The sequence below is a fragment of the Schistocerca americana genome, chromosome 2 (genome assembly GCF_021461395.2).
Source record: "Schistocerca americana isolate TAMUIC-IGC-003095 chromosome 2, iqSchAmer2.1, whole genome shotgun sequence".
Taxonomy (NCBI): domain Eukaryota; kingdom Metazoa; phylum Arthropoda; class Insecta; order Orthoptera; family Acrididae; genus Schistocerca; species Schistocerca americana.
In genome coordinates, this window is record NC_060120.1 from 40091003 (window position 1) to 40109023 (window position 18021).

Sequence of the window (18021 nt, forward strand, 5' to 3'; positions counted from 1 at the left end):
GCAAGTCATATCAGCAAAAGCAATCACTTTCTCAGCAGCAGGCAGTGCGAGCCCAGCGGCAGCTCTACATGAAGGTACCAATAGCCCAGGAAGGCCGCCGACCGCAGGAATTCGCGCCGCCCCCATCCCGCCAGCGTACACGAGACTTCCAGGGCACCCTGGACGACATCGAGGGACTGGAATAATTGGCATTCGCCGTGTCACAGGGCTCGTTGGTCTAGGGGTATGATTCCTGCTTAGGGTGCAGGAGGTCCCGGGTTCAAATCCCGGACGAGCCCTAGCGTTTTGTGCAAAGTGATCGCACGTCAGTGGCTGAGTCAGCGCAAAAAGCTCGCCGTCAATATCAAATGAATTTCTTATTCGATGTGAGCAATTGACACTCGGGTCCGACGCGTGAAGGCGATTACGAAGGTTTCGGGTACAGATGGTAGCAGATGCATGTTAGTACGTCTTGCTTAAAGTGATGAAAAAGTGTTTCCGCCCGGGATCGAACCGGGGACCTTCTGCGTGTTAGGCAGACGTGATAACCGCTACACCACGGAAACTGCTTGTGTGCACCTTACTTCACAGACGACTTATAGTGATGTTGCCATCGTAACTAAAAAATTCAATAAATGTGGTACTTGCAAACGAAGGGACATGCAGCAGATCCACACACGACGTGGCTCATTGGAGGACAATACGACATAGGCAGGAAAATACTGTTCCCGCCCGGGATCGAACCGGGGACCTTCTGCGTGTGAAGCAGACGTGATAACCGCTACACTACGGAAACGACGGACCTGAGGAGTCCATCCTTGTTCACTCGAACTTGCCTCAGACTTTCTCTCGTCCGCGAATGCACACACGACAGTTCCTTTGTCAGCCTGGAACCCATCACAGCCGAGGGCTCAAGAAGTCTTCGGGGTGCTCGAGAGGGTGTCTGCCGTAGCACCCCTAACGAGATAGCGGCGTTTCGCGCAGTCGTTATTGCAAGTCATATCAGCAAAAGCAATCACTTTCTCAGCAGCAGGCAGTGCGAGCCCAGCGGCAGCTCTACATGAAGGTACCAATAGCCCAGGAAGGCCGCCGACCGCAGGAATTCGCGCCGCCCCCATCCCGCCAGCGTACACGAGACTTCCAGGGCACCCTGGACGACATCGAGGGACTGGAATAATTGGCATTCGCCGTGTCACAGGGCTCGTTGGTCTAGGGGTATGATTCCTGCTTAGGGTGCAGGAGGTCCCGCGTTCAAATCCCGGACGAGCCCTAGCGTTTTGTGCAAAGTGATCGCACGTCAGTGGCTGAGTCAGCGCAAAAAGCTCGCCGTCAATATCAAATGAATTTCTTATTCGATGTGAGCAATTGACACTCGGGTCCGACGCGTGAAGGCGATTACGAAGGTTTCGGGTACAGATGGTAGCAGATGCATGTTAGTACGTCTTGCTTAAAGTGATGAAAAAGCGTTTCCGCCCGGGATCGAACCGGGGACCTTCTGCGTGTTAGGCAGACGTGATAACCGCTACACCACGGAAACTGCTTGTGTGCACCTTACTTCACAGACGACTTATAGTGATGTTGCCATCGTAACTAAAAAATTCAATAAATGTGGTACTTGCAAACGAAGGGACCTGCAGCAGATCCACACACGACGTGGCTCATTGGTGGACAATACGACATAGGCAGGAAAAGACTGTTCCCGCCCGGGATCGCACCGGGGACCTTCTGCGTGTGAAGCAGACGTGATAACCGCTACACTACGGAAACGACGGACCTGGGGAGTCCATCCTTGTTCACTCGAACTTGCCTCAGACTTTCTCTCGTCCGCGAATGCACACACGACAGTTCCTTTGTCAGCCTGGAACCCATCACAGCCGAGGGCTCAAGAAGTCTTCGGGGTGCTCGAGAGGGTGTCTGCCGTAGCACCCCTAACGAGATAGCGGCGTTTCGCGCAGTCGTTATTGCAAGTCATATCAGCAAAAGCAATCACTTTCTCAGCAGCAGGCAGTGCGAGCCCAGCGGCAGCTCTACATGAAGGTACCAATAGCCCAGGAAGGCCGCCGACCGCAGGAATTCGCGCCGCCCCCATCTCGCCAGCGTACACGAGACTTCCAGGGCACCCTGGACGACATCGAGGGACTGGAATAATTGGCATTCGCCGTGTCACAGGGCTCGTTGGTCTAGGGGTATGATTCCTGCTTAGGGTGCAGGAGGTCCCGGGTTCAAATCCCGGACGAGCCCTAGCGTTTTGTGCAAAGTGATCGCACGTCAGTGGCTGAGTCAGCGCAAAAAGCTCGCCGTCAATATCAAATGAATTTCTTATTCGATGTGAGCAATTGACACTCGGGTCCGACGCGTGAAGGCGATTACGAAGGTTTCGGGTACAGATGGTAGCAGATGCATGTTAGTACGTCTTGCTTAAAGTGATGAAAAAGTGTTACCGCCCGGGATCGAACCGGGGACCTTCTGCGTGTTAGGCAGACGTGATAACCGCTACACCACGGAAACTGCTTGTGTGCACCTTACTTCACAGACGACTTATAGTGATGTTGCCATCGTAACTAAAAAATTCAATAAATGTGGTACTTGCAAACGAAGGGACATGCAGCAGATCCACACACGACGTGGCTCATTGGAGGACAATACGACATAGGCAGGAAAATACTGTTCCCGCCCGGGATCGAACCGGGGACCTTCTGCGTGTGAAGCAGACGTGATAACCGCTACACTACGGAAACGACGGACCTGAGGAGTCCATCCTTGTTCACTCGAACTTGCCTCAGACTTTCTCTCGTCCGCGAATGCACACACGACAGTTCCTTTGTCAGCCTGGAACCCATCACAGCCGAGGGCTCAAGAAGTCTTCGGGGTGCTCGAGAGGGTGTCTGCCGTAGCACCCCTAACGAGATAGCGGCGTTTCGCGCAGTCGTTATTGCAAGTCATATCAGCAAAAGCAATCACTTTCTCAGCAGCAGGCAGTGCGAGCCCAGCGGCAGCTCTACATGAAGGTACCAATAGCCCAGGAAGGCCGCCGACCGCAGGAATTCGCGCCGCCCCCATCCCGCCAGCGTACACGAGACTTCCAGGGCACCCTGGACGACATCGAGGGACTGGAATAATTGGCATTCGCCGTGTCACAGGGCTCGTTGGTCTAGGGGTATGATTCCTGCTTAGGGTGCAGGAGGTCCCGGGTTCAAATCCCGGACGAGCCCTAGCGTTTTGTGCAAAGTGATCGCACGTCAGTGGCTGAGTCAGCGCAAAAAGCTCGCCGTCAATATCAAATGAATTTCTTATTCGATGTGAGCAATTGACACTCGGGTCCGACGCGTGAAGGCGATTACGAAGGTTTCGGGTACAGATGGTAGCAGATGCATGTTAGTACGTCTTGCTTAAAGTGATGAAAAAGTGTTTCCGCCCGGGATCGAACCGGGGACCTTCTGCGTGTTAGGCAGACGTGATAACCGCTACACCACGGAAACTGCTTGTGTGCACCTTACTTCACAGACGACTTATAGTGATGTTGCCATCGTAACTAAAAAATTCAATAAATGTGGTACTTGCAAACGAAGGGACATGCAGCAGATCCACACACGACGTGGCTCATTGGAGGACAATACGACATAGGCAGGAAAATACTGTTCCCGCCCGGGATCGAACCGGGGACCTTCTGCGTGTGAAGCAGACGTGATAACCGCTACACTACGGAAACGACGGACCTGAGGAGTCCATCCTTGTTCACTCGAACTTGCCTCAGACTTTCTCTCGTCCGCGAATGCACACACGACAGTTCCTTTGTCAGCCTGGAACCCATCACAGCCGAGGGCTCAAGAAGTCTTCGGGGTGCTCGAGAGGGTGTCTGCCGTAGCACCCCTAACGAGATAGCGGCGTTTCGCGCAGTCGTTATTGCAAGTCATATCAGCAAAAGCAATCACTTTCTCAGCAGCAGGCAGTGCGAGCCCAGCGGCAGCTCTACATGAAGGTACCAATAGCCCAGGAAGGCCGCCGACCGCAGGAATTCGCGCCGCCCCCATCCCGCCAGCGTACACGAGACTTCCAGGGCACCCTGGACGACATCGAGGGACTGGAATAATTGGCATTCGCCGTGTCACAGGGCTCGTTGGTCTAGGGGTATGATTCCTGCTTAGGGTGCAGGAGGTCCCGGGTTCAAATCCCGGACGAGCCCTAGCGTTTTGTGCAAAGTGATCGCACGTCAGTGGCTGAGTCAGCGCAAAAAGCTCGCCGTCAATATCAAATGAATTTCTTATTCGATGTGAGCAATTGACACTCGGGTCCGACGCGTGAAGGCGATTACGAAGGTTTCGGGTACAGATGGTAGCAGATGCATGTTAGTACGTCTTGCTTAAAGTGATGAAAAAGTGTTTCCGCCCGGGATCGAACCGGGGACCTTCTGCGTGTTAGGCAGACGTGATAACCGCTACACCACGGAAACTGCTTGTGTGCACCTTACTTCACAGACGACTTATAGTGATGTTGCCATCGTAACTAAAAAATTCAATAAATGTGGTACTTGCAAACGAAGGGACATGCAGCAGATCCACACACGACGTGGCTCATTGGAGGACAATACGACATAGGCAGGAAAATACTGTTCCCGCCCGGGATCGAACCGGGGACCTTCTGCGTGTGAAGCAGACGTGATAACCGCTACACTACGGAAACGACGGACCTGAGGAGTCCATCCTTGTTCACTCGAACTTGCCTCAGACTTTCTCTCGTCCGCGAATGCACACACGACAGTTCCTTTGTCAGCCTGGAACCCATCACAGCCGAGGGCTCAAGAAGTCTTCGGGGTGCTCGAGAGGGTGTCTGCCGTAGCACCCCTAACGAGATAGCGGCGTTTCGCGCAGTCGTTATTGCAAGTCATATCAGCAAAAGCAATCACTTTCTCAGCAGCAGGCAGTGCGAGCCCAGCGGCAGCTCTACATGAAGGTACCAATAGCCCAGGAAGGCCGCCGACCGCAGGAATTCGCGCCGCCCCCATCCCGCCAGCGTACACGAGACTTCCAGGGCACCCTGGACGACATCGAGGGACTGGAATAATTGGCATTCGCCGTGTCACAGGGCTCGTTGGTCTAGGGGTATGATTCCTGCTTAGGGTGCAGGAGGTCCCGGGTTCAAATCCCGGACGAGCCCTAGCGTTTTGTGCAAAGTGATCGCACGTCAGTGGCTGAGTCAGCGCAAAAAGCTCGCCGTCAATATCAAATGAATTTCTTATTCGATGTGAGCAATTGACACTCGGGTCCGACGCGTGAAGGCGATTACGAAGGTTTCGGGTACAGATGGTAGCAGATGCATGTTAGTACGTCTTGCTTAAAGTGATGAAAAAGTGTTTCCGCCCGGGATCGAACCGGGGACCTTCTGCGTGTTAGGCAGACGTGATAACCGCTACACCACGGAAACTGCTTGTGTGCACCTTACTTCACAGACGACTTATAGTGATGTTGCCATCGTAACTAAAAAATTCAATAAATGTGGTACTTGCAAACGAAGGGACCTGCAGCAGATCCACACACGACGTGGCTCATTGGTGGACAATACGACATAGGCAGGAAAAGACTGTTCCCGCCCGGGATCGAACCGGGGACCTTCTGCGTGTGAAGCAGACGTGATAACCGCTACACTACGGAAACGACGGACCTGGGGAGTCCATCCTTGTTCACTCGAACTTGCCTCAGACTTTCTCTCGTCCGCGAATGCACACACGACAGTTCCTTTGTCAGCCTGGAACCCATCACAGCCGAGGGCTCAAGAAGTCTTCGGGGTGCTCGAGAGGGTGTCTGCCGTAGCACCCCTAACGAGATAGCGGCGTTTCGCGCAGTCGTTATTGCAAGTCATATCAGCAAAAGCAATCACTTTCTCAGCAGCAGGCAGTGCGAGCCCAGCGGCAGCTCTACATGAAGGTACCAATAGCCCAGGAAGGCCGCCGACCGCAGGAATTCGCGCCGCCCCCATCCCGCCAGCGTACACGAGACTTCCAGGGCACCCTGGACGACATCGAGGGACTGGAATAATTGGCATTCGCCGTGTCACAGGACTCGTTGGTCTAGGGGTATGATTCCTGCTTAGGGTGCAGGAGGTCCCGGGTTCAAATCCCGGACGAGCCCTAGCGTTTTGTGCAAAGTGATCGCACGTCAGTGGCTGAGTCAGCGCAAAAAGCTCGCCGTCAATATCAAATGAATTTCTTATTCGATGTGAGCAATTGACACTCGGGTCCGACGCGTGAAGGCGATTACGAAGGTTTCGGGTACAGATGGTAGCAGATGCATGTTAGTACGTCTTGCTTAAAGTGATGAAAAAGTGTTTCCGCCCGGGATCGAACCGGGGACCTTCTGCGTGTTAGGCAGACGTGATAACCGCTACACCACGGAAACTGCTTGTGTGCACCTTACTTCACAGACGACTTATAGTGATGTTGCCATCGTAACTAAAAAATTCAATAAATGTGGTACTTGCAAACGAAGGGACATGCAGCAGATCCACACACGACGTGGCTCATTGGAGGACAATACGACATAGGCAGGAAAATACTGTTCCCGCCCGGGATCGAACCGGGGACCTTCTGCGTGTGAAGCAGACGTGATAACCGCTACACTACGGAAACGACGGACCTGAGGAGTCCATCCTTGTTCACTCGAACTTGCCTCAGACTTTCTCTCGTCCGCGAATGCACACACGACAGTTCCTTTGTCAGCCTGGAACCCATCACAGCCGAGGGCTCAAGAAGTCTTCGGGGTGCTCGAGAGGGTGTCTGCCGTAGCACCCCTAACGAGATAGCGGCGTTTCGCGCAGTCGTTATTGCAAGTCATATCAGCAAAAGCAATCACTTTCTCAGCAGCAGGCAGTGCGAGCCCAGCGGCAGCTCTACATGAAGGTACCAATAGCCCAGGAAGGCCGCCGACCGCAGGAATTCGCGCCGCCCCCATCCCGCCAGCGTACACGAGACTTCCAGGGCACCCTGGACGACATCGAGGGACTGGAATAATTGGCATTCGCCGTGTCACAGGGCTCGTTGGTCTAGGGGTATGATTCCTGCTTAGGGTGCAGGAGGTCCCGGGTTCAAATCCCGGACGAGCCCTAGCGTTTTGTGCAAAGTGATCGCACGTCAGTGGCTGAGTCAGCGCAAAAAGCTCGCCGTCAATATCAAATGAATTTCTTATTCGATGTGAGCAATTGACACTCGGGTCCGACGCGTGAAGGCGATTACGAAGGTTTCGGGTACAGATGGTAGCAGATGCATGTTAGTACGTCTTGCTTAAAGTGATGAAAAAGTGTTTCCGCCCGGGATCGAACCGGGGACCTTCTGCGTGTTAGGCAGACGTGATAACCGCTACACCACGGAAACTGCTTGTGTGCACCTTACTTCACAGACGACTTATAGTGATGTTGCCATCGTAACTAAAAAATTCAATAAATGTGGTACTTGCAAACGAAGGGACATGCAGCAGATCCACACACGACGTGGCTCATTGGAGGACAATACGACATAGGCAGGAAAATACTGTTAACGCCCGGGATCGAACCGGGGACCTTCTGCGTGTGAAGCAGACGTGATAACCGCTACACTACGGAAACGACGGACCTGAGGAGTCCATCCTTGTTCACTCGAACTTGCCTCAGACTTTCTCTCGTCCGCGAATGCACACACGACAGTTCCTTTGTCAGCCTGGAACCCATCACAGCCGAGGGCTCAAGAAGTCTTCGGGGTGCTCGAGAGGGTGTCTGCCGTAGCACCCCTAACGAGATAGCGGCGTTTCGCGCAGTCGTTATTGCAAGCCATATCAGCAAAAGCAATCACTTTCTCAGCAGCAGGCAGTGCGAGCCCAGCGGCAGCTCTACATGAAGGTACCAATAGCCCAGGAAGGCCGCCGACCGCAGGAATTCGCGCCGCCCCCATCCCGCCAGCGTACACGAGACTTCCAGGGCACCCTGGACGACATCGAGGGACTGGAATAATTGGCATTCGCCGTGTCACAGGGCTCGTTGGTCTAGGGGTATGATTCCTGCTTAGGGTGCAGGAGGTCCCGGGGTCAAATCCCGGACGAGCCCTAGCGTTTTGTGCAAAGTGATCGCACGTCAGTGGCTGAGTCAGCGCAAAAAGCTCGCCGTCAATATCAAATGAATTTCTTATTCGATGTGAGCAATTGACACTCGGGTCCGACGCGTGAAGGCGATTACGAAGGTTTCGGGTACAGATGGTAGCAGATGCATGTTAGTACGTCTTGCTTAAAGTGATGAAAAAGTGTTTCCGCCCGCGATCTAACCGGGGACCTTCTGCGTGTTAGGCAGACGTGATAACCGCTACACCACAGAAACTGCTTGTGTGCACCTTACTTCACAGACGACTTATAGTGATGTTGCCATCGTAACTAAAAAATTCAATAAATGTGGTACTTGCAAACGAAGGGACATGCAGCAGATCCACACACGACGTGGCTCATTGGAGGACAATACGACATAGGCAGGAAAATACTGTTCCCGCCCGGGATCGAACCGGGGACCTTCTGCGTGTGAATCAGACGTGATAACCGCTACACTACGGAAACGACGGACCTGAGGAGTCCATCCTTGTTCACTCGAACTTGCCTCAGACTTTCTCTCGTCCGCGAATGCACACACGACAGTTCCTTTGTCAGCCTGGAACCCATCACAGCCGAGGGCTCAAGAAGTCTTCGGGGTGCTCGAGAGGGTGTCTGCCGTAGCACCCCTAACGAGATAGCGGCGTTTCGCGCAGTCGTTATTGCAAGTCATATCAGCAAAAGCAATCACTTTCTCTGCAGCAGGCAGTGCGAGCCCAGCGGCAGCTCTACATGAAGGTACCAATAGCCCAGGAAGGCCGCCGACCGCAGGAATTCGCGCCGCCCCCATCCCGCCAGCGTACACGAGACTTCCAGGGCACCCTGGACGACATCGAGGGACTGGAATAATTGGCATTCGCCGTGTCACAGGGCTCGTTGGTCTAGGGGTATGATTCCTGCTTAGGGTGCAGGAGGTCCCGGGTTCAAATCTCGGACGAGCCCTAGCGTTTTGTGCAAAGTGATCGCACGTCAGTGGCTGAGTCAGCGCAAAAAGCTCGCCGTCAATATCAAATGAATTTCTTATTCGATGTGAGCGATTGACACTCGGGTCCGACGCGTGAAGGCGATTACGAAGGTTTCGGGTACAGATGGTAGCAGATGCATGTTAGTACGTCTTGCTTAAAGTGATGAAAAAGTGTTTCCGCCCGGGATCGAACCGGGGACCTTCTGCGTGTTAGGCAGACGTGATAACCGCTACACCACGGAAACTGCTTGTGTGCACCTTACTTCACAGACGACTTATAGTGATGTTGCCATCGTAACTAAAAAATTCAATAAATGTGGTACTTGCAAACGAAGGGACATGCAGCAGATCGACACACGACGTGGCTCATTGGAGGACAATACGACATAGGCAGGAAAATACTGTTCCCGCCCGGGATCGAACCGGGGACCTTCTGCGTGTGAAGCAGACGTGATAACCGCTACACTACGGAAACGACGGACCTGAGGAGTCCATCCTTGTTCACTCGAACTTGCCTCAGACTTTCTCTCGTCCGCGAATGCACACACGACAGTTCCTTTGTCAGCCTGGAACCCATCACAGCCGAGGGCTCAAGAAGTCTTCGGGGTGCTCGAGAGGGTGTCTGCCGTAGCACCCCTAACGAGATAGCGGCGTTTCGCGCAGTCGTTATTGCAAGCCATATCAGCAAAAGCAATCACTTTCTCAGCAGCAGGCAGTGCGAGCCCAGCGGCAGCTCTACATGAAGGTACCAATAGCCCAGGAAGGCCGCCGACCGCAGGAATTCGCGCCGCCCCCATCCCGCCAGCGTACACGAGACTTCCAGGGCACCCTGGACGACATCGAGGGACTGGAATAATTGGCATTGGCCGTGTCACAGGGCTCGTTGGTCTAGGGGTATGATTCCTGCTTAGGGTGCAGGAGGTCCCGGGTTCAAATCCCGGACGAGCCCTAGCGTTTTGTGCAAAGTGATCGCACGTCAGTGGCTGAGTCAGCGCAAAAAGCTCGCCGTCAATATCAAATGAATTTCTTATTCGATGTGAGCAATTGACACTCGGGTCCGACGCGTGAAGGCGATTACGAAGGTTTCGGGTACAGATGGTAGCAGATGCATGTTAGTACGTCTTGCTTAAAGTGATGAAAAAGTGTTTCCGTCCGGGATCGAACCGGGGACCTTCTTCGTGTTAGGCAGACGTGATAACCGCTACACCACGGAAACTGCTTGTGTGCACCTTACTTCACAGACACTTATACTGATGTTGCCATCGTAACTAAAAAATTCAATAAATGTGGTACTTGCAAACGAAGGGACATGCAGCAGATCCACACACGACGTGGCTCATTGGAGGACAATACGACATAGGCAGGAAAATACTGTTCCCGCCCGGGATCGAACCGGGGACCTTCTGCGTGTGAAGCAGACGTGATAACCGCTACACTACGGAAACGACGGACCTGAGGAGTCCATCCTTGTTCACTCGAACTTGCCTCAGACTTTCTCTCGTCCGCGAATGCACACACGACAGTTCCTTTGTCAGCCTGGAACCCATCACAGCCGAGGGCTCAAGAAGTCTTCGGGGTGCTCGAGAGGGTGTCTGCCGTAGCACCCCTAACGAGATAGCGGCGTTTCGCGCAGTCGTTATTGCAAGTCATATCAGCAAAAGCAATCACTTTCTCAGCAGCAGGCAGTGCGAGCCCAGCGGCAGCTCTACATGAAGGTACCAATAGCCCAGGAAGGCCGCCGACCGCAGGAATTCGCGCCGCCCCCATCCCGCCAGCGTACACGAGACTTCCAGGGCACCCTGGACGACATCGAGGGACTGGAATAATTGGCATTCGCCGTGTCACAGGGCTCGTTGGTCTAGGGGTATGATTCCTGCTTAGGGTGCAGGAGGTCCCGGGTTCAAATCCCGGACGAGCCCTAGCGTTTTGTGCAAAGTGATCGCACGTCAGTGGCTGAGTCAGCGCAAAAAGCTCGCCGTCAATATCAAATGAATTTCTTATTCGATGTGAGCAATTGACACTCGGGTCCGACGCGTGAAGGCGATTACGAAGGTTTCGGGTACAGATGGTAGCAGATGCATGTTAGTACGTCTTGCTTAAAGTGATGAAAAAGTGTTTCCGCCCGGGATCGAACCGGGGACCTTCTGCGTGTTAGGCAGACGTGATAACCGCTACACCACGGAAACTGCTTGTGTGCACCTTACTTCACAGACGACTTATAGTGATGTTGCCATCGTAACTAAAAAATTCAATAAATGTGGTACTTGCAAACGAAGGGACATGCAGCAGATCCACACACGACGTGGCTCATTGGAGGACAATACGACATAGGCAGGAAAATACTGTTCCCTCCCGGGATCGAACCGGGGACCTTTTGCGTGTGAAGCAGACGTGATAACCGCTACACTACGGAAACGACGGACCTGAGGAGTCCATCCTTGTTCACTCGAACTTGCCTCAGACTTTCTCTCGTCCGCGAATGCACACACGACAGTTCCTTTGTCAGCCTGGAACCCATCACAGCCGAGGGCTCAAGAAGTCTTCGGGGTGCTCGAGAGGGTGTCTGCCGTAGCACCCCTAACGAGATAGCGGCGTTTCGCGCAGTCGTTATTGCAAGTCATATCAGCAAAAGCAATCACTTTCTCAGCAGCAGGCAGTGCGAGCCCAGCGGCAGCTCTACATGAAGGTACCAATAGCCCAGGAAGGCCGCCGACCGCAGGAATTCGCGCCGCCCCCATCCCGCCAGCGTACACGAGACTTCCAGGGCACCCTGGACGACATCGAGGGACTGGAATAATTGGCATTCGCCGTGTCACAGGGCTCGTTGGTCTAGGGGTATGATTCCTGCTTAGGGTGCAGGAGGTCCCGGGTTCAAATCCCGGACGAGCCCTAGCGTTTTGTGCAAAGTGATCGCACGTCAGTGGCTGAGTCAGCGCAAAAAGCTCGCCGTCAATATCAAATGAATTTCTTATTCGATGTGAGCAATTGACACTCGGGTCCGACGCGTGGAGGCGATTACGAAGGTTTCGGGTACAGATGGTAGCAGATGCATGTTAGTACGTCTTGCTTAAAGTGATGAAAAAGTGTTTCCGCCCGCGATCGAACCGGGGACCTTCTGCGTGTTAGGCAGACGTGATAACCGCTACACCACGGAAACTGCTTGTGTGCACCTTACTTCACAGACGACTTATAGTGATGTTGCCATCGCAACTAAAAAATTCAATAAATGTGGTACTTGCAAACGAAGGGACATGCAGCAGATCCACACACGACGTGGCTCATTGGAGGACAATACGACATAGGCAGGAAAATACTGTTCCCGCCCGGGATCGAACCGGGGACCTTCTGCGTGTGAAGCAGACGTGATAACCGCTACACTACGGAAACGACGGACTTGAGGAGTCCATCCTTGTTCACTCGAACTTGCCTCAGACTTTCTCTCGTCCGCGAATGCACACACGACAGTTCCTTTGTCAGCCTGGAACCCATCACAGCCGAGGGCTCAAGAAGTCTTCGGGGTGCTCGAGAGGGTGTCTGCCGTAGCACCCCTAACGAGATAGCGGCGTTTCGCGCAGTCGTTATTGCAAGTCATATCAGCAAAAGCAATCACTTTCTCAGCAGCAGGCAGTGCGAGCCCAGCGGCAGCTCTACATGAAGGTACCAATAGCCCAGGAAGGCCGCCGACCGCAGGAATTCGCGCCGCCCCCATCCCGCCAGCGTACACGAGACTTCCAGGGCACCCTGGACGACATCGAGGGACTGGAATAATTGGCATTCGCCGTGTCACAGGGCTCGTTGGTCTAGGGGTATGATTCCTGCTTAGGGTGCAGGAGGTCCCGGGTTCAAATCCCGGACGAGCACTAGCGTTTTGTGCAAAGTGATCGCACGTCAGTGGCTGAGTCAGCGCAAAAAGCTCGCCGTCAATATCAAATGAATTTCTTATTCGATGTGAGCAATTGACACTCGGGTCCGACGCGTGAAGGCGATTACGAAGGTTTCGGGTACAGATGGTAGCAGATGCATGTTAGTACGTCTTGCTTAAAGTGATGAAAAAGTGTTTCCGCCCGGGATCGAACCGGGGACCTTCTTCGTGTTAGGCAGATGTGATAACCGCTACACCACGGAAACTGCTTGTGTGCACCTTACTTCACAGACACTTATAGTGATGTTGCCATCGTAAGTAAAAAATTCAATAAATGTGGTACTTGCAAACGAAGGGACATGCAGCAGATCCACACACGACGTGGCTCATTGGAGGACAATACGACATAGGCAGGAAAATACTGTTCCCGCCCGGGATCGAACCGGGGACCTTCTGCGTGTGAAGCAGACGTGATAACCGCTACACTACGGAAACGACGGACCTGAGGAGTCCATCCTTGTTCACTCGAACTTGCCTCAGACTTTCTCTCGTCCGCGAATGCACACACGACAGTTCCTTTGTCAGCCTGGAACCCATCACAGCCGAGGGCTCAAGAAGTCTTCGGGGTGCTCGAGAGGGTGTCTGCCGTAGCACCCCTAACGAGATAGCGGCGTTTCGCGCAGTCGTTATTGCAAGCCATATCAGCAAAAGCAATCACTTTCTCAGCAGCAGGCAGTGCGAGCCCAGCGGCAGCTCTACATGAAGGTACCAATAGCCCAGGAAGGCCGCCGACCGCAGGAATTCGCGCCGCCCCATCCCGCCAGCGTACACGAGACTTCCAGGGCACCCTGGACGACATCGAGGGACTGGAATAATTGGCATTCGCCGTGTCACAGGGCTCGTTGGTCTAGGGGTATGATTCCTGCTTAGGGTGCAGGAGGTCCCGGGTTCAAATCCCGGACGAGCCCTAGCGTTTTGTGCAAAGTGATCGCACGTCAGTGGCTGAGTCAGCGCAAAAAGCTCGCCGTCAATATCAAATGAATTTCTTATTCGATGTGAGCAATTGACACTCGGGTCCGACGCGTGAAGGCGATTACGAAGGTTTCGGGTACAGATGGTAGCAGATGCATGTTAGTACGTCTTGCTTAAAGTGATGAAAAAGTGTTTCCGCCCGGGATCGAACCGGTGACCTTCTGCGTGTTAGGCAGACGTGATAACCGCTACACCACGGAAACTGCTTGTGTGCACCTTACTTCACAGACGACTTATAGTGATGTTGCCATCGTAACTAAAAAATTCAATAAATGTGGTACTTGCAAACGAAGGGACATGCAGCAGATCCACACACGACGTGGCTCATTGGAGGACAATACGACATAGGCAGGAAAATACTGTTCCCGCCCGGGATCGAACCGGGGACCTTCTGCGTGTGAAGCAGACGTGATGACCGCTACACTACGGAAACGACGGACTTGAGGAGTCCATCCTTGTTCACTCGAACTTGCCTCAGACTTTCTCTCGTCCGCGAATGCACACACGACAGTTCCTTTGTCAGCCTGGAACCCATCACAGCCGAGGGCTCAAGAAGTCTTCGGGGTGCTCGAGAGGGTGTCTGCCGTAGCACCCCTAACGAGATAGCGGCGTTTCGCGCAGTCGTTATTGCAAGTCATATCAGCAAAAGCAATCACTTTCTCAGCAGCAGGCAGTGCGAGCCCAGCGGCAGCTCTACATGAAGGTACCAATAGCCCAGGAAGGCCGCCGACCGCAGGAATTCGCGCCGCCCCCATCCCGCCAGCGTACACGAGACTTCCAGGGCACCCTGGACGACATCGAGGGACTGGAATAATTGGCATTCGCCGTGTCACAGGGCTCGTTGGTCTAGGGGTATGATTCCTGCTTAGGGTGCAGGAGGTCCCGGGTTCAAATCCCGGACGAGCCCTAGCGTTTTGTGCAAAGTGATCGCACGTCAGTGGCTGAGTCAGCGCAAAAAGCTCGCCGTCAATATCAAATGAATTTCTTATTCGATGTGAGCAATTGACACTCGGGTCCGACGCGTGAAGGCGATTACGAAGGTTTCGGGTACAGATGGTAGCAGATGCATGTTAGTACGTCTTGCTTAAAGTGATGAAAAAGTGTTTCCGCCCGGGATCGAACCGGGGACCTTCTGCGTGTTAGGCAGACGTGATAACCGCTACACCACGGAAACTGCTTGTGTGCACCTTACTTCACAGACGACTTATAGTGATGTTGCCATCGTAACTAAAAAATTCAATAAATGTGGTACTTGCAAACGAAGGGACATGCAGCAGATCCACACTCGACGTGGCTCATTGGAGGACAATACGACATAGGCAGGAAAATACTGTTCCCGCCCGGGATCGAACCGGGGACCTTCTGCGTGTGAAGCAGACGTGATAACCGCTACACTACGGAAACGACGGACTTGAGGAGTCCATCCTTGTTCACTCGAACTTGCCTCAGACTTTCTCTCGTCCGCGAATGCACACACGACAGTTCCTTTGTCAGCCTGGAACCCATCACAGCCGAGGGCTCAAGAAGTCTTCGGGGTGCTCGAGAGGGTGTCTGCCGTAGCACCCCTAACGAGATAGCGGCGTTTCGCGCAGTCGTTATTGCAAGTCATATCAGCAAAAGCAATCACTTTCTCTGCAGCAGGCAGTGCGAGCCCAGCGGCAGCTCTACATGAAGGTACCAATAGCCCAGGAAGGCTGCCGACCGCAGGAATTCGCGCCGCCCCCATCCCGCCAGCGTACACGAGACTTCCAGGGCACCCTGGACGACATCGAGGGACTGGAATAATTGGCATTCGCCGTGTCACAGGGCTCGTTGGTCTAGGGGTATGATTCCTGCTTAGGGTGCAGGAGGTCCCGGGTTCAAATCCCGGACGAGCCCTAGCGTTTTGTGCAAAGTGATCGCACGTCAGTGGCTGAGTCAGCGCAAAAAGCTCGCCGTCAATATCAAATGAATTTCTTATTCGATGTGAGCAATTGACACTCGGGTCCGACGCGTGAAGGCGATTACGAAGGTTTCGGGTACAGATGGTAGCAGATGCATGTTAGTACGTCTTGCTTAAAGTGATGAAAAAGTGTTTCCGCCCGGGATCGAACCGGGGACCTTCTTCGTGTTAGGCAGACGTGATAACCGCTACACCACGGAAACTGCTTGTGTGCACCTTACTTCACAGACACTTATAGTGATGTTGCCATCGTAACTAAAAAATTCAATAAATGTGGTACTTGCAAACGAAGGGACATGCAGCAGATCCACACACGACGTGGCTCATTGGAGGACAATACGACATAGGCAGGAAAATACTGTTCCCGCCCGGGATCGAACCGGGGACCTTCTGCGTGTGAAGCAGACGTGATAACCGCTACACTACGGAAACGACGGACCTGAGGAGTCCATCCTTGTTCACTCGAACTTGCCTCAGACTATCTCTCGTCCGCGAATGCACACACGACAGTTCCTTTGTCAGCCTGGAACCCATCACAGCCGAGGGCTCAAGAAGTCTTCGGGGTGCTCGAGAGGGTGTCTGCCGTAGCACCCCTAACGAGATAGCGGCGTTTCGCGCAGTCGTTATTGCAAGCCATATCAGCAAAAGCAATCACTTTCTCAGCAGCAGGCAGTGCGAGCCCAGCGGCAGCTCTACATGAAGGTACCAATAGCCCAGGAAGGCCGCCGACCGCAGGAATTCGCGCCGCCCCCATCCCGCCAGCGTACACGAGACTTCCAGGGCACCCTGGACGACATCGAGGGACTGGAATAATTGGCATTCGCCGTGTCACAGGGCTCGTTGGTCTAGGGGTATGATTCCTGCTTAGGGTGCAGGAGGTCCCGGGTTCAAATCCCGGACGAGCCCTAGCGTTTTGTGCAAAGTGATCGCACGTCAGTGGCTGAGTCAGCGCAAAAAGCTCGCCGTCAATATCAAATGAATTTCTTATTCGATGTGAGCAATTGACACTCGGGTCCGACGCGTGAAGGCGATTACGAAGGTTTCGGGTACAGATGGTAGCAGATGCATGTTAGTACGTCTTGCTTAAAGTGATGAAAAAGTGTTTCCGCCCGGGATCGAACCGGTGACCTTCTGCGTGTTAGGCAGACGTGATAACCGCTACACCACGGAAACTGCTTGTGTGCACCTTACTTCACAGACGACTTATAGTGATGTTGCCATCGTAACTAAAAAATTCAATAAATGTGGTACTTGCAAACGAAGGGACATGCAGCAGATCCACACACGACGTGGCTCATTGGAGGACAATACGACATAGGCAGGAAAATACTGTTCCCGCCCGGGATCGAACCGGGGACCTTCTGCGTGTGAAGCAGACGTGATAACCGCTACACTACGGAAACGACGGACTTGAGGAGTCCATCCTTGTTCACTCGAACTTGCCTCAGACTTTCTCTCGTCCGCGAATGCACACACGACAGTTCCTTTGTCAGCCTGGAACCCATCACAGCCGAGGGCTCAAGAAGTCTTCGGGGTGCTCGAGAGGGTGTCTGCCGTAGCACCCCTAACGAGATAGCGGCGTTTCGCGCAGTCGTTATTGCAAGTCATATCAGCAAAAGCAATCACTTTCTCAGCAGCAGGCAGTGCGAGCCCAGCGGCAGCTCTACATGAAGGTACCAATAGCCCAGGAAGGCCGCCGACCGCAGGAATTCGCGCCGCCCCCATCCCGCCAGCGTACACGAGACTTCCAGGGCACCCTGGACGACATCGAGGGACTGGAATAATTGGCATTCGCCGTGTCACAGGGCTCGTTGGTCTAGGGGTATGATTCCTGCTTAGGGTGCAGGAGGTCCCGGGTTCAAATCCCGGACGAGCCCTAGCGTTTTGTGCAAAGTGATCGCACGTCAGTGGCTGAGTCAGCGCAAAAAGCTCGCCGTCAATATCAAATGAATTTCTTATTCGATGTGAGCAATTGACACTCGGGTCCGACGCGTGAAGGCGATTACGAAGGTTTCGGGTACAGATGGTAGCAGATGCATGTTAGTACGTCTTGCTTAAAGTGATGAAAAAGTGTTTCCGCCCGGGATCGAACCGGGGACCTTCTGCGTGTTAGGCAGACGTGATAACCGCTACACCACGGAAACTG

The 18021-nt window shown here is 53.5% G+C and overlaps 56 non-coding genes across 56 annotated transcripts; 19 read left to right on the top strand and 37 right to left on the bottom strand.

Annotated features, from left to right (window-relative positions):
- Positions 1-206: 206 nt before the first annotated feature.
- On the top strand, positions 207-278 carry Trnap-agg. The gene has a single exon. It is a non-coding gene; the product is annotated as a tRNA-Pro (tRNA).
- Positions 279-472: 194 nt separating this feature from the next.
- Trnav-aac lies at positions 473-545 on the bottom strand. The gene has a single exon. It is a non-coding gene; the product is annotated as a tRNA-Val (tRNA).
- Positions 546-702: 157 nt separating this feature from the next.
- On the bottom strand, positions 703-775 carry Trnav-cac. The gene has a single exon. It is a non-coding gene; the product is annotated as a tRNA-Val (tRNA).
- A 402-nt stretch (positions 776-1177) lies between these two features.
- Positions 1178-1249, top strand: Trnap-agg. Its single transcript has one exon. It is a non-coding gene; the product is annotated as a tRNA-Pro (tRNA).
- A 194-nt stretch (positions 1250-1443) lies between these two features.
- On the bottom strand, positions 1444-1516 carry Trnav-aac. Its single transcript has one exon. It is a non-coding gene; the product is annotated as a tRNA-Val (tRNA).
- A 157-nt stretch (positions 1517-1673) lies between these two features.
- Positions 1674-1746, bottom strand: Trnav-cac. The gene has a single exon. It is a non-coding gene; the product is annotated as a tRNA-Val (tRNA).
- A 402-nt stretch (positions 1747-2148) lies between these two features.
- Positions 2149-2220, top strand: Trnap-agg. Its single transcript has one exon. It is a non-coding gene; the product is annotated as a tRNA-Pro (tRNA).
- A 194-nt stretch (positions 2221-2414) lies between these two features.
- Trnav-aac lies at positions 2415-2487 on the bottom strand. Its single transcript has one exon. It is a non-coding gene; the product is annotated as a tRNA-Val (tRNA).
- A 157-nt stretch (positions 2488-2644) lies between these two features.
- Trnav-cac lies at positions 2645-2717 on the bottom strand. Its single transcript has one exon. It is a non-coding gene; the product is annotated as a tRNA-Val (tRNA).
- A 402-nt stretch (positions 2718-3119) lies between these two features.
- Positions 3120-3191, top strand: Trnap-agg. Its single transcript has one exon. It is a non-coding gene; the product is annotated as a tRNA-Pro (tRNA).
- A 194-nt stretch (positions 3192-3385) lies between these two features.
- Trnav-aac lies at positions 3386-3458 on the bottom strand. Its single transcript has one exon. It is a non-coding gene; the product is annotated as a tRNA-Val (tRNA).
- Positions 3459-3615: 157 nt separating this feature from the next.
- Positions 3616-3688, bottom strand: Trnav-cac. The gene has a single exon. It is a non-coding gene; the product is annotated as a tRNA-Val (tRNA).
- A 402-nt stretch (positions 3689-4090) lies between these two features.
- Positions 4091-4162, top strand: Trnap-agg. The gene has a single exon. It is a non-coding gene; the product is annotated as a tRNA-Pro (tRNA).
- A 194-nt stretch (positions 4163-4356) lies between these two features.
- Positions 4357-4429, bottom strand: Trnav-aac. Its single transcript has one exon. It is a non-coding gene; the product is annotated as a tRNA-Val (tRNA).
- A 157-nt stretch (positions 4430-4586) lies between these two features.
- Trnav-cac lies at positions 4587-4659 on the bottom strand. The gene has a single exon. It is a non-coding gene; the product is annotated as a tRNA-Val (tRNA).
- Positions 4660-5061: 402 nt separating this feature from the next.
- Positions 5062-5133, top strand: Trnap-agg. The gene has a single exon. It is a non-coding gene; the product is annotated as a tRNA-Pro (tRNA).
- A 194-nt stretch (positions 5134-5327) lies between these two features.
- Trnav-aac lies at positions 5328-5400 on the bottom strand. Its single transcript has one exon. It is a non-coding gene; the product is annotated as a tRNA-Val (tRNA).
- Positions 5401-5557: 157 nt separating this feature from the next.
- Trnav-cac lies at positions 5558-5630 on the bottom strand. The gene has a single exon. It is a non-coding gene; the product is annotated as a tRNA-Val (tRNA).
- Positions 5631-6031: 401 nt separating this feature from the next.
- On the top strand, positions 6032-6104 carry Trnap-agg. Its single transcript has one exon. It is a non-coding gene; the product is annotated as a tRNA-Pro (tRNA).
- A 194-nt stretch (positions 6105-6298) lies between these two features.
- On the bottom strand, positions 6299-6371 carry Trnav-aac. Its single transcript has one exon. It is a non-coding gene; the product is annotated as a tRNA-Val (tRNA).
- Positions 6372-6528: 157 nt separating this feature from the next.
- On the bottom strand, positions 6529-6601 carry Trnav-cac. Its single transcript has one exon. It is a non-coding gene; the product is annotated as a tRNA-Val (tRNA).
- Positions 6602-7003: 402 nt separating this feature from the next.
- On the top strand, positions 7004-7075 carry Trnap-agg. Its single transcript has one exon. It is a non-coding gene; the product is annotated as a tRNA-Pro (tRNA).
- Positions 7076-7269: 194 nt separating this feature from the next.
- On the bottom strand, positions 7270-7342 carry Trnav-aac. The gene has a single exon. It is a non-coding gene; the product is annotated as a tRNA-Val (tRNA).
- Positions 7343-7499: 157 nt separating this feature from the next.
- Trnav-cac lies at positions 7500-7572 on the bottom strand. Its single transcript has one exon. It is a non-coding gene; the product is annotated as a tRNA-Val (tRNA).
- A 402-nt stretch (positions 7573-7974) lies between these two features.
- Positions 7975-8046, top strand: Trnap-agg. Its single transcript has one exon. It is a non-coding gene; the product is annotated as a tRNA-Pro (tRNA).
- Positions 8047-8240: 194 nt separating this feature from the next.
- On the bottom strand, positions 8241-8313 carry Trnav-aac. The gene has a single exon. It is a non-coding gene; the product is annotated as a tRNA-Val (tRNA).
- A 157-nt stretch (positions 8314-8470) lies between these two features.
- Positions 8471-8543, bottom strand: Trnav-cac. Its single transcript has one exon. It is a non-coding gene; the product is annotated as a tRNA-Val (tRNA).
- Positions 8544-8945: 402 nt separating this feature from the next.
- Trnap-agg lies at positions 8946-9017 on the top strand. Its single transcript has one exon. It is a non-coding gene; the product is annotated as a tRNA-Pro (tRNA).
- A 194-nt stretch (positions 9018-9211) lies between these two features.
- On the bottom strand, positions 9212-9284 carry Trnav-aac. The gene has a single exon. It is a non-coding gene; the product is annotated as a tRNA-Val (tRNA).
- A 157-nt stretch (positions 9285-9441) lies between these two features.
- On the bottom strand, positions 9442-9514 carry Trnav-cac. Its single transcript has one exon. It is a non-coding gene; the product is annotated as a tRNA-Val (tRNA).
- A 402-nt stretch (positions 9515-9916) lies between these two features.
- Trnap-agg lies at positions 9917-9988 on the top strand. Its single transcript has one exon. It is a non-coding gene; the product is annotated as a tRNA-Pro (tRNA).
- Positions 9989-10182: 194 nt separating this feature from the next.
- Positions 10183-10255, bottom strand: Trnav-aac. Its single transcript has one exon. It is a non-coding gene; the product is annotated as a tRNA-Val (tRNA).
- A 156-nt stretch (positions 10256-10411) lies between these two features.
- Positions 10412-10484, bottom strand: Trnav-cac. The gene has a single exon. It is a non-coding gene; the product is annotated as a tRNA-Val (tRNA).
- Positions 10485-10886: 402 nt separating this feature from the next.
- Trnap-agg lies at positions 10887-10958 on the top strand. The gene has a single exon. It is a non-coding gene; the product is annotated as a tRNA-Pro (tRNA).
- A 194-nt stretch (positions 10959-11152) lies between these two features.
- Positions 11153-11225, bottom strand: Trnav-aac. Its single transcript has one exon. It is a non-coding gene; the product is annotated as a tRNA-Val (tRNA).
- A 157-nt stretch (positions 11226-11382) lies between these two features.
- Trnav-cac lies at positions 11383-11455 on the bottom strand. The gene has a single exon. It is a non-coding gene; the product is annotated as a tRNA-Val (tRNA).
- A 402-nt stretch (positions 11456-11857) lies between these two features.
- Trnap-agg lies at positions 11858-11929 on the top strand. The gene has a single exon. It is a non-coding gene; the product is annotated as a tRNA-Pro (tRNA).
- Positions 11930-12123: 194 nt separating this feature from the next.
- Trnav-aac lies at positions 12124-12196 on the bottom strand. The gene has a single exon. It is a non-coding gene; the product is annotated as a tRNA-Val (tRNA).
- Positions 12197-12353: 157 nt separating this feature from the next.
- Positions 12354-12426, bottom strand: Trnav-cac. Its single transcript has one exon. It is a non-coding gene; the product is annotated as a tRNA-Val (tRNA).
- A 402-nt stretch (positions 12427-12828) lies between these two features.
- Trnap-agg lies at positions 12829-12901 on the top strand. The gene has a single exon. It is a non-coding gene; the product is annotated as a tRNA-Pro (tRNA).
- A 193-nt stretch (positions 12902-13094) lies between these two features.
- On the bottom strand, positions 13095-13167 carry Trnav-aac. Its single transcript has one exon. It is a non-coding gene; the product is annotated as a tRNA-Val (tRNA).
- Positions 13168-13323: 156 nt separating this feature from the next.
- On the bottom strand, positions 13324-13396 carry Trnav-cac. Its single transcript has one exon. It is a non-coding gene; the product is annotated as a tRNA-Val (tRNA).
- A 401-nt stretch (positions 13397-13797) lies between these two features.
- Positions 13798-13869, top strand: Trnap-agg. Its single transcript has one exon. It is a non-coding gene; the product is annotated as a tRNA-Pro (tRNA).
- Positions 13870-14063: 194 nt separating this feature from the next.
- Trnav-aac lies at positions 14064-14136 on the bottom strand. Its single transcript has one exon. It is a non-coding gene; the product is annotated as a tRNA-Val (tRNA).
- A 157-nt stretch (positions 14137-14293) lies between these two features.
- On the bottom strand, positions 14294-14366 carry Trnav-cac. Its single transcript has one exon. It is a non-coding gene; the product is annotated as a tRNA-Val (tRNA).
- A 402-nt stretch (positions 14367-14768) lies between these two features.
- Positions 14769-14840, top strand: Trnap-agg. Its single transcript has one exon. It is a non-coding gene; the product is annotated as a tRNA-Pro (tRNA).
- Positions 14841-15034: 194 nt separating this feature from the next.
- Trnav-aac lies at positions 15035-15107 on the bottom strand. Its single transcript has one exon. It is a non-coding gene; the product is annotated as a tRNA-Val (tRNA).
- A 157-nt stretch (positions 15108-15264) lies between these two features.
- Trnav-cac lies at positions 15265-15337 on the bottom strand. The gene has a single exon. It is a non-coding gene; the product is annotated as a tRNA-Val (tRNA).
- A 402-nt stretch (positions 15338-15739) lies between these two features.
- Trnap-agg lies at positions 15740-15811 on the top strand. Its single transcript has one exon. It is a non-coding gene; the product is annotated as a tRNA-Pro (tRNA).
- A 194-nt stretch (positions 15812-16005) lies between these two features.
- On the bottom strand, positions 16006-16078 carry Trnav-aac. The gene has a single exon. It is a non-coding gene; the product is annotated as a tRNA-Val (tRNA).
- Positions 16079-16234: 156 nt separating this feature from the next.
- Positions 16235-16307, bottom strand: Trnav-cac. Its single transcript has one exon. It is a non-coding gene; the product is annotated as a tRNA-Val (tRNA).
- A 402-nt stretch (positions 16308-16709) lies between these two features.
- Positions 16710-16781, top strand: Trnap-agg. Its single transcript has one exon. It is a non-coding gene; the product is annotated as a tRNA-Pro (tRNA).
- A 194-nt stretch (positions 16782-16975) lies between these two features.
- On the bottom strand, positions 16976-17048 carry Trnav-aac. The gene has a single exon. It is a non-coding gene; the product is annotated as a tRNA-Val (tRNA).
- Positions 17049-17205: 157 nt separating this feature from the next.
- Trnav-cac lies at positions 17206-17278 on the bottom strand. Its single transcript has one exon. It is a non-coding gene; the product is annotated as a tRNA-Val (tRNA).
- Positions 17279-17680: 402 nt separating this feature from the next.
- Positions 17681-17752, top strand: Trnap-agg. Its single transcript has one exon. It is a non-coding gene; the product is annotated as a tRNA-Pro (tRNA).
- Positions 17753-17946: 194 nt separating this feature from the next.
- Trnav-aac lies at positions 17947-18019 on the bottom strand. The gene has a single exon. It is a non-coding gene; the product is annotated as a tRNA-Val (tRNA).
- Between the last annotated feature and the right edge of the window lie 2 nt (positions 18020-18021).